The sequence below is a fragment of the Quercus suber genome, unplaced genomic scaffold (genome assembly GCF_002906115.3).
Source record: "Quercus suber isolate HL8 unplaced genomic scaffold, Cork oak 2.0 scaffold_383, whole genome shotgun sequence".
NCBI classification, from domain to species: domain Eukaryota; kingdom Viridiplantae; phylum Streptophyta; class Magnoliopsida; order Fagales; family Fagaceae; genus Quercus; species Quercus suber.
Window position 1 is genome coordinate 521266 of NW_027069835.1, and position 6264 is coordinate 527529.

The 6264-nt window shown below is 37.7% G+C and overlaps 1 pseudogene; it reads right to left on the reverse strand.

The window, feature by feature from the left end:
* Positions 1-3584: 3584 nt before the first annotated feature.
* Positions 3585-6264, reverse strand: part of LOC111997184 (protein PECTIC ARABINOGALACTAN SYNTHESIS-RELATED-like) — a 16436-nt pseudogene continuing 13756 nt past the window's right edge.

Here is a 6264-nt window from a genome sequence, read left to right on the forward strand (position 1 = left end):
AATTTGGATTTTCTTGTTTAGAAGAAGCCTTTGTACTTTGTAGTTTGTATACAACTAAAACAAGGTTTTATTAATCAGCAAAAAAAAAAAAAAAAAAAATTTGTACTTTGTAGTTTGTATACAACTAAAACAAGGTTTTATTAATCAGCAAAAAAAAAAAAAAAAAAAAGGCTTTTTTGACAACCACAATAGAAGTATATTGATAAAATAGGAAAATACAAAATAAAGTCTAGTGGCCCACCAAAGAAAAAGCCAAACGCAGTGGCCAGTGGATCCAAACAAACTTTATAAAAGAAAAAGAAAAAAAGCACTCATGCAATGTTCATCGGTTAGGTGGGCTCATAAATAGTCGTTGGTATTCATATAGCAAGGATATTACCCCTCTAAGAATTGCAGTATGGTGTGTCTGAATGTTTTCAAAGTGAAAGTGGTTCCGCGCATTCCACAAAGACCAAGATGTTAGCGCTCACTTCTCAAGGTCTTGTTGGTTAAGCCTCTCAGTCAAGGAGGTAGAAGCTTGGAGCTCCAAAGTTACTCTTCTGTAATTTACCACGGACAAGAGCCCAGACATTTCGCGCTAGAGGGCACTCCCAGAGTATGTGGATTGTCGTTTCATCCCGGTGGCCACAAATGGTGCGGGTTGATCGGGATTTTACGACGGTGAAGATTAACTCTAGTAGGGAGGATATCAAAGCAAGCCCTCCAAATGAAGTTCCAAACTTTAGGGGGAGTGTTTAGAGACTAAAGTTTTTTCCACAGCTTTCGGTCTTGGCATGCTAGTGAATGTTCACCCTTAGGTAGTCGATGAAGCCGTGCTGCAACTCGATATGTGGACTTTACAGAGAAAGTTTTGCTTTTCGTTTCCATCCAGCATAGCTAGTCTCAACCTCTAGAGTTACCTAGTTTAATACCCAAGATAATGTCCTTCGTAGAGTTTGTGAAGAGTGACTGAAGGAGGGCTTTATCCCACTACTGTGTGTTGGAGTTGAAAAGATTACTCACTTTAAGAGATTGATTTGCCCCAACTTGAAAACTAGGAGAGTGAAGGAGCTATTTGTGACTGGCTATGCCCACCGTTTCACCATCACCAATCTGCCATACCGAGCCTTCTTGAATAAGCTCTCTGGTTTGAAGCAAACTTTGTCAGACATAAGATGGATTACACCCCAACTTAGCCTCCATAAATAGGCATGTAGGGAAGTATCGAGCTTTATATACTCGATAAAATAGCGAATGTGCATTATGGATGAGGCGCCATGCTTTCTTTGCTAATATGGCTAGGTTGAAAGTATTAAGGTCTCGAAAACCCATTCCTCCCTTCTTCTTTGAAATGCACAATTTCCCCCAGTTGATCCAATGGATTTTTTTCTCATCCCGCATTTGTCCCCACCAATATTTTGCCATCACCGAGTTAATTCCATCGCATACTGCCTTGGGTATTTTAAAGATGCTCATGGAGTAGGTCAGTATAACTTGTGCAACTGTTTTAAGCAAGATCTCCCTCCTAGCTTTCGATATGTGCTTCTCCTTCCAACCCATCACCCGTTTTGTGATACGCTCTTGGAGCTCTTTAAAGGTGCCCACTTTAGATTTTCCACCCACCATAGGAAGCCCCAAGTACCTTTCACAGTCCATCATGACCTGAGCTCCTAACATAGCCCAAATATCTTCCTTCACTGCATGCTTGGTATTGCGACTAAAAAACAAAGTTGTTTTTTGTTTGTTGATGGCTTGTCCAGAGGCTTCTTCATATTGAGCAAGAATATGGAGAAGGTGTTGACATTCATGATGAGTAGCTTGGCAAAAGACGAGACTATCATTAGCAAATAAGAGGTGGGAGATGCGGATCCCCCTTTTACATTAGAGGATGCCTTGAACTTGCATAGTCTCTATCGCCTATCTCAACATGGAAGACAAGCCCTCAACACATAATAGGAAAAGATAAAGGGATAGAGGGTCACCTTGACGAATGCCTCGTGATGGTTTGATGAAACCTCTTGGTTCACCATTGATGAGCACCAAATATGAAGCTAACTGAACTGTCTCCATAGCTAGGTTAACCCAATGCTTAGATATTCCTAGCTTCAACATTATTCGCCTCAGGAATAGCCACTCCACTCTATCATAGGCTTTGCTAATGTTTAACTTTACTGCCACATGACCAGTTTTCCCTCTCCTTCTGTTCTTCATCCTATGAAGCATCTCAAATGCCACAGTAGTATTTTCTGTGATAGGACGTTCAGGCACAAAAACACTTTGCGAATCCGAGACAATCTGGGGGAGAATATTTTTCAAGCAGTTAGCCAAAACTTTAGATACAATCTTGGAGACCATATTGCTTAAGCTAATTGGCCAGTACTCAGTGACATATTGTGGGTTGAAAAAGAACAGGTTTTATTTAGTGGAAACTATTATTTAAAATAATATAATCAAATAGTACAACTTTCTCTAATTATTTCATTAAAAAAAAAAAACTCTAATTATAAGTATGATCTCAAAAGGTAAGTTATAAATGTCCATAGGGGCTGAACGCTCTTGGAAATCAGATTGTACTATTCCATTTCTTAAGCATTATTATGGAAAACCCAATGTGGAAAGTTAAGGAATGAATCATTAAAATTCAGAGATTTGCATGATATGAAATTGATGAAAAATGATGCTTTTGCAACATTCTCAATATTGAAATGATACAAAAAAATTTATTTGGTAATATTCTTGGAGTTTTAACCTACCTTTTTGTTATAAGGTTTGGACTTGAAAGTTGAAACTCAGTTTTTTTAGAACTTGTAAATTAGGTTACGTTTGGATTTGGCTAAAAAACCTTGCGCATTTGCATCTGGCATTTTTTTTTTTTTTGGCACGTGTTTGAGAGACAAACCTCACTGTTACGGTTACTGTTCATGCACTGTTCATGAACAATAGCTACAATGTTTGACTTTTTCCACCCTTTTCAGCACATCAGTGGATCCCGTGCACTGTTTACAGGACCCACAAACCTCACTTTTCAGTAACTTTTTCATCAAAAATGAGTTTCACGGTACTATTCATACATTTAAAAATTATCTTGTTACAGTGTTTTTAAGTTTTCAGTTTTCAACTGTATTCAAACGGACCCTAAGATTCAAGTCCTTATTTCTTGCTTTTTGTAAAACTTGGACTGGCACAATCTGGAGATGACGAATCTGGAGGAAAAATGCAAGAAAGCTCAAGAGCTGAATTAACAAGCTGCTTTGGATTGTCTGTGCATTTTCACTTGCAAGAGCTGCATTAGTAAAAGACATCAGTTGCACTAAACTTAATATTTACACGATTTCAAATGATACATTAGAAATTATCCAGTGCTTTTGTACCAAAAACTGGTAAAAAAATGATACAACGTTCTGAAGTCAAAACTGCCGCATCTCTTAAAAGAGGATATAACCATGATACATTAGAAATTATCCAGTGCTTTTGTACCAAAAACTGGTAAAAAAAATGATACAACGTTCTGAAGTCAAAACTGCCGCATCTCTTCAAAGAGGATATAACCATCGATCTTCCAATGAGAACTCCCAAAATATTCTTTTAAAACTTCTCTCCTGCAGGCCACTGTACCTCCAATGCATATCATAAGTCTCCCACCTCAAAACTGTATAATGCAAGGAGTCAGGGGGTTCTCCCAGAGGTCATAGTTAGAAAAGGTCTCTTCCGGCAATCCAGTCCGTGTCTGATGGGTAACAACCACATCTTCCACAAAGTTGGCCCATCCCATGTAAGGGTCTCCAAAAGATTTAGACATAAGCCCCTTGTCCGGTTTTATAGATTTTTTTCTGTGACCCATGTACCTGCGTGCCCCAATTATCAGTTTAGCAAAGTTGCCTCCATGGGTCATCACAAATACATCAGACTTCAAGCAGACCAAGAAGTCTAGGGCTGCTAAGCTTGTAACATGCTTCCCGAAACCAGCCAACTCCTCTTTTGTAACCTGTCATAAACACTCAAAATGAACAACGAATTAAGAAAAGGAAAAAAAAAATGGACAATTTAAAAATCTTCCCTCACTCAACCCAATCAATTTCTTACCAAGCCAACAAAAACAAAAAGTTGTTTAGCTACCATGGCATATAATTTCTTAGAAATTCTCAACTTTTAAATTCTTCATGATCCAAGACTTATTGCATATGTGATACTTTCAAAGGTTTTTTTTTTTTCCTCCCTAAATGCCATCCATGAGAGGGGGAAGAAGAGTGGGGTGATGGGATTATTCCAAACAACTCCTACTTTACCAGGTTTGGGAACATGTTCCTGAGGGGCGCCATTCTGTTATGTCCACCATAGACCTGCCCCGAAGCTACATAAATTTGAGTTTCCTTAGGATAGCCCATTGCCCAGAGAAGCACAACCACTTCTGCAGGCTCAAGAGGACATCGTCCTTCCTTCCGCTTCTGCAGGGCCAATTGCCCGAGATGGGAACCATTCTGCATATCAAATCACCACAAGATGAGAAACATTTGGTAAATTGTTTCTATTAACTTCTCTCCCAGAAGCCAATCAAAGTGTCATCATTCCAGGTCACCTTATAACGTCTAGGCCATTCCTTCTTTCTATATTCTGCCATTTTTGCTTTCTCCTCTCTTGTTACCACGAAATCACAGAATGATAGGCCTACCCCTTTTCAAACCGAAGATGAAGAGCCCTATTATTTAAGGTAAATTGTTAGTACAGTTGGGTACTAGCAAGACCCAGAATATTGTTCAGAAACTTTCACAACCAATTTCACATACATGTAAGGATTTGAACTGCCTGTACGGTTTCTCATCCTTGATGCCAGTGAATCAGCCATCTGCTCAATCTCAGGAAGAAATTTCAGAGCATGATAATTCACCCTGCACCTTAGCCTGTTGATTTCTTGAGGAACATTGTCATACCTGAACCCAGATCATTGCATGTGACAATCATTACATTTTTTTGGATAAATCCAGAACTGCGACTGCAGTAAAACATAGACAAAAAACTCTCATGACTTACCCAAGCCGATCAGCAAAAGGTTTAAGTGCCATTATCTTCTTCTCCTTGATTCGGGGCAGAACATTATCAACGTAAAATTGTGCTGGTGCATAACACAATTTTGCAATCAAAACAAGTCATAAGCAATTGGCATAAATTAAACATCAAGATAACATTTAGTTCATTCGTAAATGTTGACCTTATAATTCATAAGGTCAATCCAGGCATTTTGTATTCAGTAAAACCTTAAAAAAACCATCTTGAAGTCCTATGTGAAAAAGTTTTCACTTCCCTACAATTTCAATTTTTTTTTTTCAGTTAGTACAAAAATCCAAATGAACAATTTCATCCAAAGATATAAATTATAAATTTAGTGCAAAAATATATTTGACTGATAACCATATTTTGTCAAGCGTAAAAGAATATATGTTTTATTCGGTTTATTGTATTTGTTAATGGCTCTAAATCAGAATCATAGAAAGCAATCAAACCATATACTTGTGAAAAGCTCTGATTTGTCAGTAAACCAATCAGGGGTATCACGGACGATTCGCACATCATGCTTCAGGTAGTCAATGAAATGATCTCCATGAAAGATGTCTTCAAATTTCCTGCAGAAATTTAAAAAGAAAAGTAAAGATAGTTGTTCCTGAAAAAACACATTACCATGCAGTGCTCAATGACGCGATGGTATCCATTGACTAATTGTTTTTTAGGTGGGAATTTGCTCAATCTAGCTTTGAGAGACAATACTAATGATCAAAATAGAACAATGGTAATAAAAGAAACTATTTGGACATGATGATTGAGCAGAACTTCATAATATCAATAACGGGTTTTTTTTTTTTTTAATAAGTAATATCGATAAAGGTTAGCCAATTGAAATCAAATTATAAGTGGAGTTCCTCTAGAAGATGCATTGAAATTATATATGGTAAAATTTCTTTTGAGTTACATAAAATTCAAGTGAAGACTATGATCTGTACTGAGTGAATGAATTAAAAATCTCACAGAATTAAGCAATCTAATCTTCCAACGCACTCATCTGTGAAGTTCTAAAGATGTGATGGTGGAACAGGTGGTTGTGGCAGCATAATGGCCAGTGAGAGTAGTTTTGGTGGGTGCAATGGAAATAGTTCTGCTGGGGAGTTTATTTTAAAGGCTTGAGAGAGAAAAAAAAAAGGGGGGGGGGGGGGGGTAGGGATAGAAAGAAAAATGTAGGAAAGGAAAATGAAATATGAAATAAAAAAGATGCTTTGGGAGTGTGAGACACGCAGA